Genomic DNA, 17,911 nt, shown 5'->3' with positions numbered 1-17,911 from the left:
AAAGAGAGAAAAACACCAACAGATGGGCCGGCTGCACAAGACAGATGTGGACCTGGCCTCGGGGAGGCAGATGGAGACTTCGGCAGACACGGTCCATCTTTAATTCCCAGACAACAGCCATTGTGGGCTGTGGGGGGACGAGGAGCCGCTGACCAGCACGAGTCCCAGGTGCCCACCCTTCCGTTGGTTCCCTGGGAAGACAGGTGCAGGGGACAGAACCACTCTTCATTCTCCACTAACACATGGGCTCTGAACCCCCGTGCTCTCCTGGGACACGGGATGGGGCCACATGTGAGCTGGACACCTCTTCTGCTTTGGATGAAAAGGCAGCCCCATTGTCTTTCTGGCCCCTTTCTCCTAAGCCCACGCCCTAATCCCGCCTTTCAAGACCTTGCTGGTGTAGGAAAGGCAAACTCTAAGAAAATGACACCCACGAAAATACAGGGATTCTTTCGACAGCCAGAGAAGTGAGGAGGGCTGACCTGCTCCCCTACAAGCCTCCCCGGGGTGGGTCAAGGGCAAGGACAGGTTAGCCCAACCGCCATGGACTCTTCATGTGATGGCCGGAGAACCAGGGGAGGGGCACCGAGAGCCGCTTTCCCCACCGGAACACATGGTTTCCAACCAAGGCCAGAGGAAAGCCAGGAGGCTCTTCATATCTTCCCTGCTTCTCCAGGTCACTGCAGCAAATCAGGACTTCCAAGGGGAGTCGGTATGTTTGCAGATTTTGGAGAAGGGGAGACACAGGGCAGAACTAGCACTTGCTGAGGGTCCAGAAGCCGGGACACTGAAGTTCAATGGGGCCGTGTGACCTCCCCAAGGTCATGCTAAAACCTGTCTCCTTCCTTGTTCCACACAATGGCAGACAAAAGGAACCAATCCCTGTGGATCCAGCTCTGAAATGCTGCCCGTGCTTCCTGCTCCAGTTTCCCAGACCCCCCTCCTCAGCTCAGACCAGCTGTTCCAGGCTTTTAGACAAGTACGACCAACATTTCCTGTTGTGTCCAATCAGGGGGAAAAAAGTGAGCACTTACTATAACAGACCTATTCAGTTATAAATTATAAACATATACTACCGTACTTACATAGCAGGAACATTACAAAAACACACAAAAAGTACAAATGCTAAAAGATAACCAATCCATGGGCTTAGAAGTCAAGATAGCAACCGGGGAGCCAGTACGTGGAAGGGGCTGCGTGGGTGCTGGGAGTATTCCTGGGTGTGATCATTGTGAAATTCGATGAGCTGGCCACTTAATGATCTGTGTAATTTGGTCTGTTTGTTAAACAGCAATAAAACTTTACTAAAAAAAAAAAATAGCAACAAAACAAAAATCCCTCCCAAATACAATGAAGTGAAAAACAGGAGGCATAGAAATAGCAAAGGCAACTCTGTCTCTTTAGCATCCAATCTTGGGGATTACCGACATCGGGGATTATACATGTTTTCTAATGGCTCTCAGGGACCTTGGCGAGCGTTTCTCCCACGGACTCGGGACCCTGTGAGTTAGAATCCGCTTGGGAGCATCTTAAAAACCACAGATTCCCGGGCTGCACCCCAGTCGCCTCTGCGTGGACAACTGAGTAGATTCTGAGACAGTGGGGCCTGGGAAAAGCATGTTCCATGAACGCTAGGTGATAACGTGCGTGAGCCTGCTGCAAGGTGCTTGGGAGCCACTGCCACGGGCTTTCCTTGTGTTGATCCATCCTACCGGCTGCTCGAGGGGCATTCTTACAACATGCCTCTCTCCACTGCAAACAGAATGGAGCTTAAAACCATTTGGACCCATATTCCTGTCACTGTCCCCCTGCCCCACGGAGCACCTACACTGCTCTTCTACAAACACCCTGACCCGGCCGGTCCCATTTCCACACTCTGTGGAGGCTGTTCCCCAGCCCTACTCCAGGGTTTTCTTCACCCGTCCTGGCCCCCAAACACTCGGGGTGGTGCGTTCACATACAGAATATGGTTCCGGTGCAGGGTTCAGAACGGGCCCTGAGCAGCCCTGGGGAGCTGAGTCATCCTATCTGCTACCAGGATCATGACAGATGTTAGTCCCTGAACTTGAAGAGCTCGGGGACTAGAAGGGGACGTCCTCCCAGCAGAGAAGCAGGCATTTACATGGCAGTGCGAGGGGCTGCCCTCGGAACCCAGGGGACGTGTGTTGGCAATTTCAGTAAGAAAAACCAGACAGTAATTTCTCAAATGTTGTCTTAAGATCTGCATATCCCAAAGGCGGGTCTGATGGTTCCCTGTGGGTGGCCTTTGGTCACCATCCTCTTCCTCATGCTCCTCACCCCAGAAGCAGTGCCCACAACGGGCCCAACTAAAAAGCTCCTCTAAATTCCAGCTAATTGGCTTGTGGGCCTCAGAGGCAGCAAGCCCAGGCCAGGGTGACCTTCGCTCTCGGTCTCCCTGGGACAGTCCTGGTTCATGTCTGTCATCTGGGTGTAATTACTCTCAAGAGCGTCCCAGCATAAATATAAATTACGTGATTACTCAACCCCTCCAGACGCCTTCTGTAACGCTCCAGCACTCGCCAAGAGAGAGGTTTTCAATGTAAGTCGAAGGCCTGTCTGCTCTTGACGACGTGCTGCCCCGAAGACGTCTTCAGTGTGTGCACGTGTGTGTGAAGGAGTGACTGCGCCTCCAAACATTTACGCTGGAACTTGATGGGACCTTGGTTTGCTTAGCTTTGCCTGAGGCGGCTCCGGATTAGCCAAGAGCCGCTGAATGACCTCATTCCCGCTAATTCCAAAATACGGGAAATAACCTTTAAACCAGCATTGACTGTACTAGTCCAAGGCTCTCTTCCTCGCAGTCTAATAGAAATTACAAAATTTTAGGTGGATCTTGGTGGCGATGAGCAGAAAGGGCGAAAAGCAAAGACATCTCTAGGAAGGAGCGCGCTCAGCGGCTGGCTCCTGCCCCTGGATGAGGTTCCAGACTAGTTGCCATGGAGCACCCTCCTGCCACCTGTCAGCGCCAGTCCAGCTCCCTGTGGCTACTGGAGCCGCCCTGACCAAAAGGCTCTTTCATTCTAAGCCCTGCTCTCTGACTACAGTTCTGTCTGGGAGGTTATGACACCCTCCCCCACCAGCATTCTGCAGCCTATGACTGACACGGTGCAAAAGGCTGCCCCTCTGCCTCCAGGTGGGACCAGCTGTGTCGTGCAACTCATGATCCAGAGTCCCTGCGGGAACTGGCCAGGCAGACTCCGGCCGGCCAAGCGTACAGACCTGTGTGGCTCCTTCCTCCACCCCACCCTTTGCCCGTTATTTCTCTTCTCCCAAGAGCATTACCCCAATAAATCACCGGCAGGAATCCCCATCTCAGGTTCCGCTTCTGATGAATCTGACCTCAGAGAATACACGTTACAGACGCAGCTTGGGAATGAGAGCCACTGGAATGCGCTGGGCATTTGCTACCAGATGGGGAGAGGCGACACTCGCCTGCTAAGATCGCTCGTTTAAATCCATACTAGCCAAGAGGAAACTTTAAAAAAAAATATTTTAAAAGGAGAGGGATAGAGAGGTAGAAACATCGATGAGAGAGAAACACCATCGATCAGCTGCCTCCTGCACACCCCCTACTGGGAATGTGCCCTCAACCAAGGTACATGCCCTTGACTGGAATTGAACCTGGGACCCGCTCAGTCCGCAGGCCGATGCTCTATCCACTGAGCCAAACCGGTCAGGGCAAGAGGACACTTTCTTAATTGTCACTTATAAAACCTGTATGGCTCCCCCATCAGGGGAGCTCTTGCCCTCGAAGAAGCACCTGCACCCCCTTTGTTCTGGTTTCAGATCAGGCCCAGGTATAACCTTAAATACCAGGGTGGGGAAGGAGCCACGTACCCCGCTGGTCGTCAGGTGGGTACCCTGTAGGAACAGAGAGACCCAGAGAAGCTTTAAAAAAATGAGTTCTGGGAGAAGTGACAAAACTCAGCTGTCCCCCTGCTTTGGGGGTTGTGTCTTACCTCTGCCAGGCACCTGGTGCCCACCAGGAGGTATATGGGGGCGATCCAGGGACCAGGCTTCTCCTTGGCTCTGGTGCCTGCCAGGTCCCTGGAGAACCTGACTTTAGCGCTGTTGTAAAACTCAGGATTACCAGCTCTCAGCCCTCGGGAATGTGGGCCAGTGAAGGAGCCGTCTCTTCTGTGTCCCTGCCTGCCAGCCAGTGCAGACGTCTGATCACCCAATTCACGTCCAGGGCAAATGTACCACCGCATAAAACTACACCCTTGCTGAAAAAGACCCAGGCTTCCATGAAATCAATGAACGTCGTGTTGGAAGACTGATAAGCCTGGATCTGGCAGCGATGGGTCAGTTACCTGCTGGAGAAACCACAAATTCCCCCGAATGATAACTCATTAAGCTGCTTCCGAAGATGAGGATTTAAATAAAAGTATCCAGGGAACCCTTGGGCAAACCATACCATTGTAAAGAAGACCTTTCTGTGACTGTGCTTAAAAAAAAGGCAAACTATAAAGCCAAGAAAATACGACTTTATGACACAGGAGGGATGTTCACCTCCACACGCTGCCCATCCAGCACGCTGTGCCTTCTTTTGTTTCAGAAATGGACGCACTGGTATTTTACAGACGCTAATAAAGCAAGGGAGCGCTGGCTGTGGGTCGAAGATACCCTTGACGGTTATAATCACAATGTTACAAAAGCTGTTAAATGGAGGATAATATAAACTTATCTTCACAATTTTTAGTTTCATTTTTCAAGGAAAGCTCCAATCAAAACGTTAAAAAATTTTTACTATGCAGTTTTGGACGCTATTTTAAGAAGAGTCACAGAACCAGCTTTGTCCTCATTCCCACTTTTCTTTGGCTAACAAGGACACCCCGTACTGCGCATGGCTATCAGGGTTTCTCCCTGGAGATTATAAGTGATTCAATTAAAAAAAATTTTTTTTCCCCCCAGATTTTAACCAACACACATTACTCTCAGGATCCGGAAACCACCGGTTAACATTTTTTATTATTTATTTATTTAAATATGTTTGCATTGATTTCAGAGAGGAAGGGAGAGGGAAAGAGATAAATGTCAAGGATGAGAGAGAATCATTGATCAGCTGCCTCCTGTACGCCCCACACTGGGGATGGAGCCCGCAACCGGGGCACGTGCCCCCAAACCATGACCTCCTGGTTCATCGATCGACACTCAACCACTGAGCCACGCCAGCTGGGCCCGATGAGCAGTTTTAGGACCTAATAATGGAAAGCTTGGTTTGGGCACCCGTTTTCTCAGCGCCTGACACGGAGCTGGGCGCTGAGGAGACGCCGAGTTTGCATTGATTACATGGCCGGGCCTTGGCTCATCGGGGATTCCGATGAAGGGACGGCAGGAAGCAGCTCACTGGCTGGTCTGCCTGGCATGGCAGCTGCTTGCCTTGGCACAGCCCCTCTCTTTTCCAGACAGACCTGTCCCGGCCCCAGGAGCGCGGCCAGTGCAGCCGAGCTCCAGCCCCGTGCGCAGCATGCGGTGGTTGGCAGGAAGGATCCGATAATGAGGCTGGGGGCCTCCGTGGCTCTCGGGCTCCTGCCTCCCCATCGCACAGCCTTTGGTTTCACTGTGGAGCGGGGCTTTATCTGACCACCAACGCATTGCTCTTTGGGGAGCAGCAAAGTCTGGTGCTGGGCTTATGCTCAGTGCCAGGGCGCGTCTGAAATTTGATTTCCCATTTTCCGCTTCCCACGCGTGTTTGTCAAACTGAAGATGACCCCGATGGCCCCATGTCAGTCTGCCAGGGTGGTAGTCTGGTGCTTCTCTAAGACCCGCCCCCCCCCCCCCCCAAGGCCTGCCAGGTGGCTCCTGGGAGCTGGTCAGAGATGCCTCCGTGTTAAGTCAGTTAAAAGAGAATCCAGCTGAGTTTTGGAAGCATTTTATGCCAGATTCCGTAATCGACTGAGGAGTCAGAGGTAAGAGGGGCTCCCAACACCCTGGCCCAGTGAGTTAACTCCGAGGAGAAACTTCATTGGCCCGACTCAGCGGTGAGTCAGCCTGAGCCTCACCAGAATCAACAGTCCCGCTCTCAGAGGGGAGGCCTCTGGGACAAGGCCCGCGCAGTCCTACCCGGGAGGAAAAGCACACAAGCTCGCAGCGTAGGACGTGCACACACTTTGGCATCAGTGTCGCGACTTTTTTTTAAAAAAAAATGTGTGTTTTTTCTTTAAATTGATTTTAGAGAGACAGGAAGGGAGAGGGAGGGAGAGAGAAACACCGATCGGCTGCCTGCTGTATGTGCCCCTCCTCAGAAGGGAAGCAGAACACACAGCAGTTGTGTCACTTGCCCGGGGTCTCCTATCCGGCAACCGAAGAGCGGGTCAGAGGGGTTGTTGGGGGGGCGGGGCGGAGTGGGGGGGGGGGAGAAACACCAAACAAGGAACAACCGGGTCCCCTGGAACCCGCGGAAGTGAGACTGACCCGGTGGGTAGCATAGACCCCATGAACCCGGAGCACACAGTGACAACAGCACGGATGCCAAGGATGGCTGGTGGCCTGGCAAGGCTGGGCAGCGGTTACAGACCTTCTGCCGGGTAGGCGCGGGCGAGTGCACAGTCCGGGGAGCCAGAGGTGACAATCCAGCCGTGAGGGGGATGCGGAGGAGCGGGGCGGAGACCGCGCTACAGAGCAGGTTCTTTTTCTAAAGTTTGCCAAAACCGCCATTGGGAGGCAAAGGCCCAGACTATTCTGGGTGTGTTCTTTCCAGGCTTGAAAAGGCGAAGCAAGCAGGGGTGGAAACAAGCATTGGGGAGAGAGAAACCACATCGCCGTTAAAGCAAACTTCCCTCCAAAGCCCAGCATTAGAAGCGAGAGAGGGCACTTCAGTTATTTGATTTTTAAAAAATCTATATTGTTGAAAGTATTTTGTCGCCCTTTCTCCCCCAGGGACCTCTTCTAACCCTCCCCTGCTCCCCCCGCCCCCCACTCCAGGCCTTCACCACCCTATTGTCTGTGTCCATGGGTTATGCATCTATGCACACAAGTTCTTTGGCGGATCTCTTCCCACCCAGCCACCCTCCCTCGCCTTCCCTCTGAGGTTTGAAAGTCTGTTCCCTGCTTCTATGCCTCTGAGAGAGTGCACTTTAAACAGCCCAGGCCAACCACAGGCCGTGGGGAGGGGGGTGGGGGGGGTGGGGGCACTGGGGAGCAGGGATCTGATCCAAGTGGGGACAGGGGACTTCTCCAAACAGCCCTCTTGACTCTAGAAAAAGTGCTTTGAAAGCTTGAAAATAGGTGAAAATAATCTTATACTTTAAAACCAATACGAAGCAGGGGCAACTTGAATCCACTGTCTTATTCCTGTAACACGCCTCTCCCTGGTGCACCTCCTCAACCCTGCTTAGAGCGCATCTTCACATTTTCCCGAAGTGAAATAAAACAGATAGAAACACTCTCCCAAATGCTGGTGTGCGCCCCCTTGGGGACCACAGGGATGTGAACTTGAGGATCTACACAAACAAATAAATAAAAACAAACCAACCAGCCCGAACCGAAGAGCCCAAAGGGAAGAGCCCGGCAAGTCCGGCCTTCCTTCTAAGGCCCGAGTAGTGGATTTTCACCCGGGAAGCTTTGCCTCCTGTTACACGGAGGCAACTAACTTATTTTTAGCTTTAAAAAGAAGGTTTCTCTTCTAAAAGAATGTGTTTCCCAGAGCCTGCAAATTCTTGATCAACAAACGAAGAGTCCAAAGTAGAATTCCATCTCATGAATCCAATTATTTTGGTTTTCGATCACGCCTTTCCTTTGCCCTACAGGCTGGACGGAAGAGAGTAAGGCGGGGACCTCCCCTGAAATGACTGGAAAGAATGTACCGTCATGGCATACGGACAATTCACCAGTGGTGTTTGGACGCAAAGTTGTGTGGGAGTCAAGTGTCTGAGGGGCCGGTATGAACGTCTTGGCCAGGAATCTCGACACGAGAAATGTACTCACAGTGGAGAGTCCCATCCCATCTCCAAACCCACTCAGATCCCTGCCCACGCAAAATCCACTTGTGAACAGTCTTGCTGCCGTGTCACTGAAGCTCGGTCCTTGGTCCCACAGCACCAGCACCGCCTGGGAGCTGGCATCAATGCAGATGCTCAGAATCTGTATTTTAACAAGAGCTCCAGGTAACCCCTGTGAAACGGCCACGCGAGAAGCGCTGCTCTCCATCACGGAGCCCACCCACACAGGTAACCTGACGTCAACCATGGAGACCGCCTCCCTCATGCCTTCCGCCCTGCAGGAAACTATGTCCCCTGCTGATGCTCCCTGAGGGCTCGTGTCTATGTGAGGCAGACTCTTCTGGAGGTGGAGACACGCCCGTTCACTTGATGCTTCTGTGGGCAGACAGGCTCTGGGACGAGAATTGGTGTGCAAGTAGTTTGTCTGGAAGGTGATCTCAGGGTCCTCCCTGAGGGAGTGGGGATGTGCACCGCTGACTGGGGAGAAAGGTGGGCACTGCCCGTCAATTCCCGCCTCTCCTTGGTTGAGAGGGGACATCGACTCTCCGGCGCTTCCAGTCCCCTCGGTGCCTGAGTGCAGCTAAGCACTCAGGAAAGCCCCGGGCAGAGATGCAGCAGGCCTCCGCCTGCAGAGGAGCTGCCACAGGTGGTTGCCAGGGAGGGTGGAGGGAGCACAGGGCATCGGCAGCAGCCTCCCTGTCCTCTCCCCTCTGCACAAGCAGCGGGTGGCAAAGTTGTGGACTGAGAACGGAGGTTGGAGGCAGCTACCCATGGACCTCCCCCACCCCCCACCCCGGCTGCGGAGGAAGACCCCTCTCCCGGGTGCAGCACGCCTGGAGCGCGTCTCCACTGCGCACGCTGTGGGCTCATGGTGCCCATCTCAGTGGGTGGCTGCTTCTACTCTCTTCTCTCCAGTTGGCACACCCACATCTCAGGACTTTCCTGAAAGAACCAATGTCCTCTTTTAGGAGAGCCCCGCCCTCCCGCCCTCCCCACCTGTGCTGCCACAATGGTCGCTCCCACCTCCTCCTGCCCAGACCAGCGCAGGACAGCCTCTGGTCAAAGCCCTGCTTGCGCTGTACCGCACTCTGTGCTACAGGCTGCCCAGGTGAATCTCAACACACCAGGCAAGTCCTCACGTCACATCGTCCACTTGCAGCGAAACAACATAAAACAAAACCAACTGTAACGCAGGCTAATTGATATAAACAAGAGTTCAGTTCCTAAACTCTCTCATCAACGAGATAACGAAATGTTGAGTGAGGTGACCTGATTGATGGATCTGTTGTACTTTGTTCATTTTTGCCCCAAAGCCTTAAAGGTTATGAACAACCAAGACCCTTATGAGCACTTGCACCACCTGGGAGCCAGGGATGCCTTGCACAGCTTAGCAGGCTGTTCCCTGCAGGAGTCCTGGCTGAGGGGGAGAAGGGGCTGGATTCCCACAGCTCTCTCCAAGCCTGGCACCTGGCAAAAGGCTCTGGACCACCAGAGGGGGCACTTCGCTCCAATTTGTATAATGGTGCCAGGAGGACTACGGTGGCTCTGCGGGAAGTTCTGTTAAAAAGACCCAGATGGAAGCCCCACTGTGGACCCACTGAATCAAAGCACACAGCTCGGGCCGGCACTTGCTGAAAGCTCCCTGGGTGGTTTCCAAGTTACGAACCCTTCAACGTGAGGCTGCGTTAAAATCCTGACTAGAGGGGCACGTCGCATGCTCCATCCTCCATCCTCAGGGGCAGAAGCTGGGCCAGGAAACGTGGATGGCATCACTGGAGGCAGGCGCTCTGCACCAGCCTTTGATGCACGGGTCCCAAAGGGCTAGGACAGTCACTGCCGGTTTGGAGACCAAGAGACTGAGCCAGGCCGGTGTGGCTCAGAGGCTGAGCGCTGACCTATGAACCAAGAGGTCACAGTTCAATTCCCGGTCAGGGCACATGCCTGGATGGGAGGCTCGATCCCCAGTGGCGGCGAGTGTGTGTGTGTACAGGAGGCAGCTGATCAATTGATGTTTCTTTTTTTTTTAAAAAAAAAATATTTTTATTGATTTCAGAGAGGAAGGGAGAGGGGGAGTGAGCTAGAAACATCAATAATGAAAGAGAATCATTGATTGGCTGCCTCCTGCATGCCCCCTACTAGGGATCGAGCTTGCAACCCAGGCATGTGCCCTTGACCGGAATCGAACCTGGAACCCTTCAGTCCAGAGGCCAATGCTCTACCCACTGAGCCAAACCAGCTAGGGCTCATCATTGATGTTTCTATCTCTCTCTCTCCCTCTCCTTTCCTCTCTGAAATCAATAAAAATACATTTTAAAAAAGAAGAGATTAAGACCCAGAGAGTATAAGCCGTGCCTTCCTGGGGCCCTAACTTGGGTGAGGACAGAATACCTGTCACTTTGCCTCTCCCGGCCTTTGGGTCGCAGACGAGCCTGTAGACGGTGCCTGCCCGCCATGCCCGGGGCAGGGGCAGAGAGATGGACTCCGGGGAGCAGGGCCAGGTCCAGCATGGGTGCCCCTCCAGCTGCCGTGGAGGAAGCGCATCCATCCATTCAGCAAGTGTTTCTTATTTTGCCTCAAATGGGAAACAGCTTCCAAGGAAGACTTCTTACGCACGAGACACGTATGTTTTCTGTTACGCATTACATTCCTGTGCTCCTTCCCTCGGTTAATAATCGTTTATTGAGCAGCCTCGATGGGCCACATGCCTTTCTATAGAGTCCCTGCTGTCTCCAGGGGGGTGACAGCCTGGGAGCGGGAGGACCAGGCTGCTTGAAGCAGGACTCCTATACGTACACTCCTGTGTGACGAGTGAGTGGGCGAGGCGTGCGAAGGATTGGAACCCACGTCCCTTTACCATAGAGGCCTGGCTTCCCACCGGCCTCCTCGCCGTGAGTCCCATTTCACAACACATGAGCATCACTAACGTGTCACCTTTCCTTTTAATTGGCTAAAAAAAATTACCAAGTTCTTTAAATGATGGGATCTAAGACTGGACGGAGCGAGTGATGTATCAGAGTCACACTGGTGCTGACTTTGGTGGAAAAACCAAATTCATCATTCAAACACCTAGATTAGGGGTCTTCAAACTTTTTAAACAGGGGGCCAGTTCACTGTCCCTCAGACCGTTGGAGGGCCGGACTATAGTTTAAAAAAAAAACTATGAACAAATTCCTATGCACACTGCACATATTTTGAAGTAAAAAAACAAAACGGGAACAAGTACAATAGTTGTATTTGCATGTGGACCGCGGGCCGTAGTTTGAGGACCCCTGACCTAGATCAAAAGCAATGACTAATGACAACATCAAAATACCATTCGGGACACAGCAAGATCTAGCTGAGGGTCCTCTCGTGCAGATCAGTATCGAGCTGATTAAAAGGCTGAGCCCAGGTCCCTGTGATGAGCGCAGGAGTTGTGTTCAGTTATTATTTTATTCAATAGATACGACAGCACGAATCTCACGGGCCAGGCTTGGACATCTGGCATCTCCCTGTTGCAAGCAAGCTCTTCTGTTAAATACCAGGCCTAGAGGAATTGCCCTGTAGCCGATCTAACAGAGAAACGTGTCCCAGCGAGGGCTCAAGCTTCAGGAAGCTGAGCCTGAGGACAGACAGGGAGCACCAGCTGGTGCTGAGGACCCTCAGACTGCGCACACAGCAAGCGGCAGCCTGACACCGAGACCCTGGGGATCAGTACACAACTAGCATGCTGCACGTCCGTCTCGCAGCCCTCGAGCCCGAAGGACCCGCTGAGGTAACTACAGGCTAAATGTACGTGTCCCTTTTGTATTTTCAAGAAGAGTCTAGGACAGCCGTGGGCAAAAAGTTTGCCCACCCCTGGTCTAGGGAGATGGGCTCGGCGCTCTGGGATTACCCATGGTTTTCCGCATATTCGGTTCCTGAATTTTCTGTGAACTGGCCCGTTGCTGAAAACGACTTACATGCACCCAGAGTTGCTTCTGGTTGTTTGAGCAGTTAGGTTTTAAGTTCGATCTCGCGAGAGAGTGGTTTGTGAAAACTCTGTGGTTTTTTTTCCCCGTGGTTCTTTACCAAAAGCTGCAGCTCCATAAGATGGCTAAGCCCCGTCTGTTTGCTCTGAACTCGTTGGAATATACCGGATTTATGACTGTGTCAGCTGCTGGCTCGGTTGTGGGGGAGAATGGACTGATTTATTCCTTCCCAGGCCCCGACCCTGCAGAAGTCATCAACTGGTCAGCAGTTTCTGTGTCTCCATCTGTCATCTTCTAGGTGTCTCTCCCTCACAGGACATTGATGTTCATTGTTTTTTCTCCCTTTCAATGTGTTTTCACTTCTCTTGCTTTCCATATGTTGTTTTTTTTTTCGTGTGTGTGTGATTTTTAATATATATTTTATTGATTTCAGAGAGGAAGGGAGAGGGGGGGGAGAGAGAGAAACATCAACGATGAGAGAGAATCCTTGATCGGCTGCCTCCTGCACGCCCCCCACCGTGGACCAAGCCCGCAACCTGAGCATGTGCCCTGACCAGGAATGGAACCATGACCTTTTGATTCATAGGTTAACGCTCAACCACTGAGCCACCCACACCGGCCGGGCTTGTGAGTTTTTTTAACGATGTTATTAACTACTAGAGGCCAGGTGCACGACATTGATGTACTGTGTGTGTATGTGTGTGTGTGTGTGTGTGTGTGTGTGTGTGTGGTCCCTGGTGGTTTCTGCCAGGAACACTTCCTAGTGTCCCTTTTACATGATGTCTCGCCCAGGCTTTCATTTTAGGCAACTCAGACTGAGGCAGTGGGAAGAGACCATCAGAGAAACACCAGCCTCCCCCCTCTCTCCGTGCCTCGGGTAGGAGGATGCCGACCCGGCCTCGGCCTTGGCCTCCGCGGGAGAATTCCAGGTTTGAGCAAACGGAACCTCTCATCCTCGCTGGCGCCATGCGGGGCAGAGCTGCTTCCGGGGACTGCCCCTTCCAAGCAAACCTGGATCTTCTGAAGCAAAGAGCTCCCCCCCCCGCATTAAGGATGCAGCTCGAGAGCTGTGCAGCCTCCGTGGCTGACATATTGATTTCCATCCACTTAAGGGCCTCTCCAACATGGGCTCATTTAATTATCGTTCCTAAGCGTTTCCTCTCGGTCCACTTTGGGGAGTCGCCGCCCGCACAGTCCACGCCAGGCTCCAGGCTGGGGCTCTGAACAAAGGTCGAAGCCACTGTCCTCTCTGCAGAGCTTCCCAGGGGAGGAACTGGACCCGGGAGGGAGACGTCCTGACTTGTGACTGACTGCACCGTGGTGTTTATCAGACTGACTTGGGTTCAGATCTTGGATCCATCACGTGCCAGGTACCTCCCTGTAAACACACAGACTAATTCCCACCCCACGGCCTTGCTCTACGGTTTGAGTTACTGTGGTGGCAGCCATGGTGGTGGCTGTGGCTCTCAGGCTCTATACGGCCACTTCTCCAGCACTTCCTGTGCTCTGCCCCCCACAGTTGCTGGCAAGTCCTCAGGCTGTTCCCAGCCACCCCCAGAATAAGGCCCTCACCTGGCCGGGCTGCCTGATAACAGAGGGCAGAGCTATGTGCGTTGAACTCTGACCACGTGGCTAAGACTTTGTCAGGGGGAACCGATGCATGATCCTAGGACAGTGATGGCGAACCTATGACACGCGAACTCATTTTTTTGGTTGATTTTTCTTTGTTAAATGGCATTTAAATATATAAAATAAATATCAAAAATATAAGTCTTTGTTTTACTATGGTTGCAAATATCAAAAATTTTCTATATGTGACACAGCACCAGAGTTAAGTTAGGGTTTTTCAAAATGCTGACACGCCGAGCTCAAAAGGTTCGCCATCACTGGGCTAGGGGGTAAGTATGAGGTTATCGGCCCAGCAAGGGTGAAGGGTCACACAGCAGCTCCACGGCAGAGCTGGAACTGGCGTCTGGCAGTCTAACCCCCGGGGCCCACACTGCCTCAGACACCGGTCTGCAAAGGGCCCTCAGGGTAAGCGCTGCACAGTAGGTCATCTTGCCTTTGCTCTGCCCATAACCTGCCCCTAGCTCAGCGGTTCCCAAACTCGGCCGTGCCCCAGAGCCGGCTGGAGGTCTGTGAGACGCACAGCGCTGGGACTCACCCCCAGGGTGTCTGATTCAGAGGTGTGGGGAGGGGCCGTGAGTGTGCCCCTCTAATCAGGTCCCAGGCGATGTGGATGCTGGTGTCAGGAGACCACACTTGGAGGGGCGCTGATCTATCTAGATCAGGGGTGGGCAAACTTTTTGACTCGAGGGCCACAATGGGTTCTTAAACTGGACCGGAGGGCCGGAACAAAAGCATGGATGGAGTGTTTGTGTGAACTAATATAAATTCAAAGTAAACATCATTACATAAAAGGGTACGGTCTTTTTTTTTTCAATAGTTTTATTCATTTCAAATGGGCCGGATCCGGCCCGCGGGCCGTAGTTTGCCCACGGCTCATCTAGATGCTCAGAACACGGTCCCCGGGCAGGACCCATGATGGAGGACAGCCTTACAGAGAGAGGACGTGGTCAACTGTGCCAGTGGCCACCCGAGCGGCCCCTTCCAGGGATGCCGGGAAGTCTGCAGGGCTCTGTGCTGACATATGGGGGCCTTTCACAGGCCCCCCACTGTCCCTGGGACACCCCAGTGTCACCTTCCTCCAGGTTGCCTCCCACACCCTGCTAAACACTTTATGATGGCGCTGTCCTGAGGACATGCTGAGGAGGAACTGCAGGGGGAGGCGGGACGGAAGCACGTGTTCAGGGTGCCTGCTCATGTCCAGGGGACCTTCTCTTGAAGTGCCATTCAGTCCTGAGCTGAGTCTCACATCCCCATTTTACAGATGAGGAGAGCGAGGCCCTGGGCTCTCAAGTGGCTGAAGTGGGAACAGCCCCAGGCCAGTTCGGCCCCACCGTCCCTGCACTTCCTCTACCCCACGCTGCGTCCCTGCGACCACCTGGCTGGCGGGCATCCTGCTTCAGACACGCCCCGGCGGGCTGCCGAGGGAGGCCCGTGTCCCAGGTGGGGCCCTTGCGGGGAAGGTAACGCTTCACATGTTAAATCCAGGTCACAGACTCTGGTCTGGGTGGGTTTCCAACCAGAAAAAGAAAACGCAGATGGCGCCTCACCTGCCTGAGGATGCATGGCTGGCGCTTAGCCCCGACAGATAGAGACAGAAGTGTGCCCAGCGTGCCCGCAGCGGAGTGGCCCCGACGCGGCAGGAGGCCCGCGCCAGCAGCCAGCGTGCCCATCGCCTCCCCAGCAGCTGCTCCTTTGTGAAGACCGCTCAACGGGCTTTTCATAAAGAGCAGAGAGTTTGCTTTGGCGCGAGGTTCAGATTTCCTGCCCCGTTCAATGGCCTCACGAGGGGGTGTGGAAGCCCCCGCGCCCCCTCCCCGGTGCCAACAAGCTCGGTTTCACAGCTCGCTTTCTGCTTGTTTGGCGAGGGAGCTTGTTTCTTGTCTTCTTAATTTGAGGCCCTCCTCCCGCCTCCTTCGGTGGCTCTATCCCCTCCTTTGTATTTGGAGACCAAAGGCCATCCCTTCAGTTGGAACCTTCCAGAAGGGCGGCTGTGGAGGAGAGAGGCCTCTCTGTCGTGAGCACCAATTCTGCATCTCTTCAGCAGATGAAGTTTTTTTTTTTTTTATTGAATTTTTTTTTTTTTTTTTGAGAGAGAGAGAGAGAGAGGAAGGGAGAGGCATATAGAGATAGAAACATTGATGAGAGAGAGACATCATCGATCGGCTCCCTCCTGCATGCTGCCACAGGGGACTGAGCCTGCAACCCGGGCATGTGCCCTGACCGGGAATCGAACCAGTGACCTCTTGATTCCTGGGTTGATGCTCAACCACTGAGCCACATCGACTGGGCTGAATTTTGTTTATTTTTAATCCTCATGCAAGGATATTCTCTCCATTGCTTTGAGAAAGTGAAAGGGAGGGAGGGAGGGTGGGGGGAGAGAGAAACATCGATTTGAGAGAGATACACTGGTTGGCTGCCTTCCGCACATGCCCCGACTGAGGCTGAGGCTCTAACCTGCAACCCAGGTACATGCCCTTGACTGGGAATCAAACCTTTGGCACATGGGCCGATGCTCTAACCACTTGGAAACACCACCAGGGCTTCAGGATGAATTTTTAACTGCTGATCAATGACAAGCAGGAAAAGAATTCTGGGTTTAAATCTTACAACAAGGCATCATGAAGAGGGGAAGGGAAATGTCACTTGAACTTGGACCCAACCCAAGCTCCACTTATGTCTGCTGCCCGGGGCTGAGTTCTTCCCGGGGTTTCTGAGAAGGGGTTTTCCTAACTAGGAATTCTGTCTCCTCCGGTCAGCGGGCCATCATCCCACGCCACTCTCTCCAGTCACTTCCAGAGCCACGGGCCACGTCCTGGAGCTTTAAGAGGACACTTACCGTGGACACTGGGCTCTCAGACGTCAGGCTGGGTGAGCACAACCTCTGCCGTCATCACCATGAATGGGGCAGGGGGAGTGGAGCCCAGGGCTCCTCGCTCCTGTCAGCTGTGACGCTGGCCACGCTGCTGGCCTGCACGGAGCCCAGTTCCCGCCTCGGGGAGGACAAAGCCACAGAGGACCTTTGTTTCTTGTCACCCACATCCACGGGTTCTCCGATGACCCGCCACCACCACAAATCTCTGTGGATGGGGGGGGGAGCTCCTCCCCACTCTCAGCCCAAGGATGGCACTCCACCAGACTTTCCCCTAAGACAGTGGTTCTCAACCTTCTGGCTCTTTCAATACAGTTCCTCATGGTGTGACCCAACCATAAAATTATTTTCGTTGCTACTTCACAACTGTCATGTTGCTACTGTGATGAATCGTCATGTAAATATCTGATATGCAGGATGGTCTTAGGCGACGCCTGTGAAAGGGTCGTTCGACCGCCAAAGGGGTCGCGACCCCCAGGTTGAGAACCGCTGCCCTAAGAGGTGGGGCAGGGGACCCAGGCTTCAGCCAGTTGGACCAACGAGCCTCAGTGACCCTTTTGCAAGGGCTTCTGTGAAATGAGATTACGGAAGGCCATTCTGCAACCCTGAGGGGACAGCCCGTCTGAAGACGAAGACGGAGCCAGAGCAAGGAGGAGAAGCTGACAGATGGAGCGGACACTGTGACAACGTTCTGAGGCCCCACCGCAAGCCGTGGCCGAAGCCAACCCCAGGTTTGTCCAGTTTGCAAAACAATAAAGTGAAATTCCCTTTTCAGCCTCGCCAATTTGGGCTGAATCCTCCGTTGCTTGCCACCAAAAGCAATCAAATATGATACAAATCAAGAAAGATACAAGCACCTGTCTCCTACTGTTCTGAGGAGCACATTACATAAAAGTCCGTGGAAGAACCTCGCAGCAGGGGGTCGGGAGCAGCTCCCGGGACAGGCCTCTGTTCTGGGGCCCAGTTCCCCTGAGGGACAGGGGGACGCAGCCACGACGGCTCCAAGCACCCACGGGGGTTGGGAGTGTCTCATCAGGAGGTTTTAGGAGGATACGCATGAAAGTCTAACCCAGTGGTTCTCAACCTTCCTAATGCTGCGACCCTTTAATACAGTTCCTCATGTTGTGGTGACCCCCAATTTCATTGTTACAAATTGAACATAATCGAAGCATAGTGATTAATCACAAAAACAATATGTAATTATATATATGTGTTTTCCGATGGCCTTAGGCGACCCCTGTGAAAGGGTCATTCAACCCCCAAAGGGGTCTCGACCCACAGGTTGCGAACCGCTGGCTAACCCAAACGGAGGCGACATTTTGGCCACCTGGAACCGAGGACCGCCTTGCGTCTGAAGAAGGCTCACAGCAGATCTGCTTTCCTCGGCCCTCACTTGTACAGGTGACTCCGTTCACCCACGTCTGGAAGGGGTGCTCAGGCTACTGAACATTTGGGAACGCTGCTGCTGGGCCTCGGAGGGCCAAGAGTTCGCCCTGATT

General features: G+C 53.3%; 1 protein-coding gene across 1 annotated transcript in view; it reads right to left on the bottom strand.

The window, feature by feature from the left end:
* ITGA9 (integrin subunit alpha 9) overlaps positions 1-17,911 on the bottom strand; it is a 249,627-nt gene that overhangs the window by 63,481 nt on the left and 168,235 nt on the right. The window lies entirely within an intron of this gene.

This window comes from Myotis nattereri (assembly GCF_964212035.1).
Source record: "Myotis nattereri genome assembly, chromosome: 14".
Classification (NCBI taxonomy): domain Eukaryota; kingdom Metazoa; phylum Chordata; class Mammalia; order Chiroptera; family Vespertilionidae; genus Myotis; species Myotis nattereri.
This window is presented reverse-complemented; position numbering and strand designations above follow the sequence as displayed.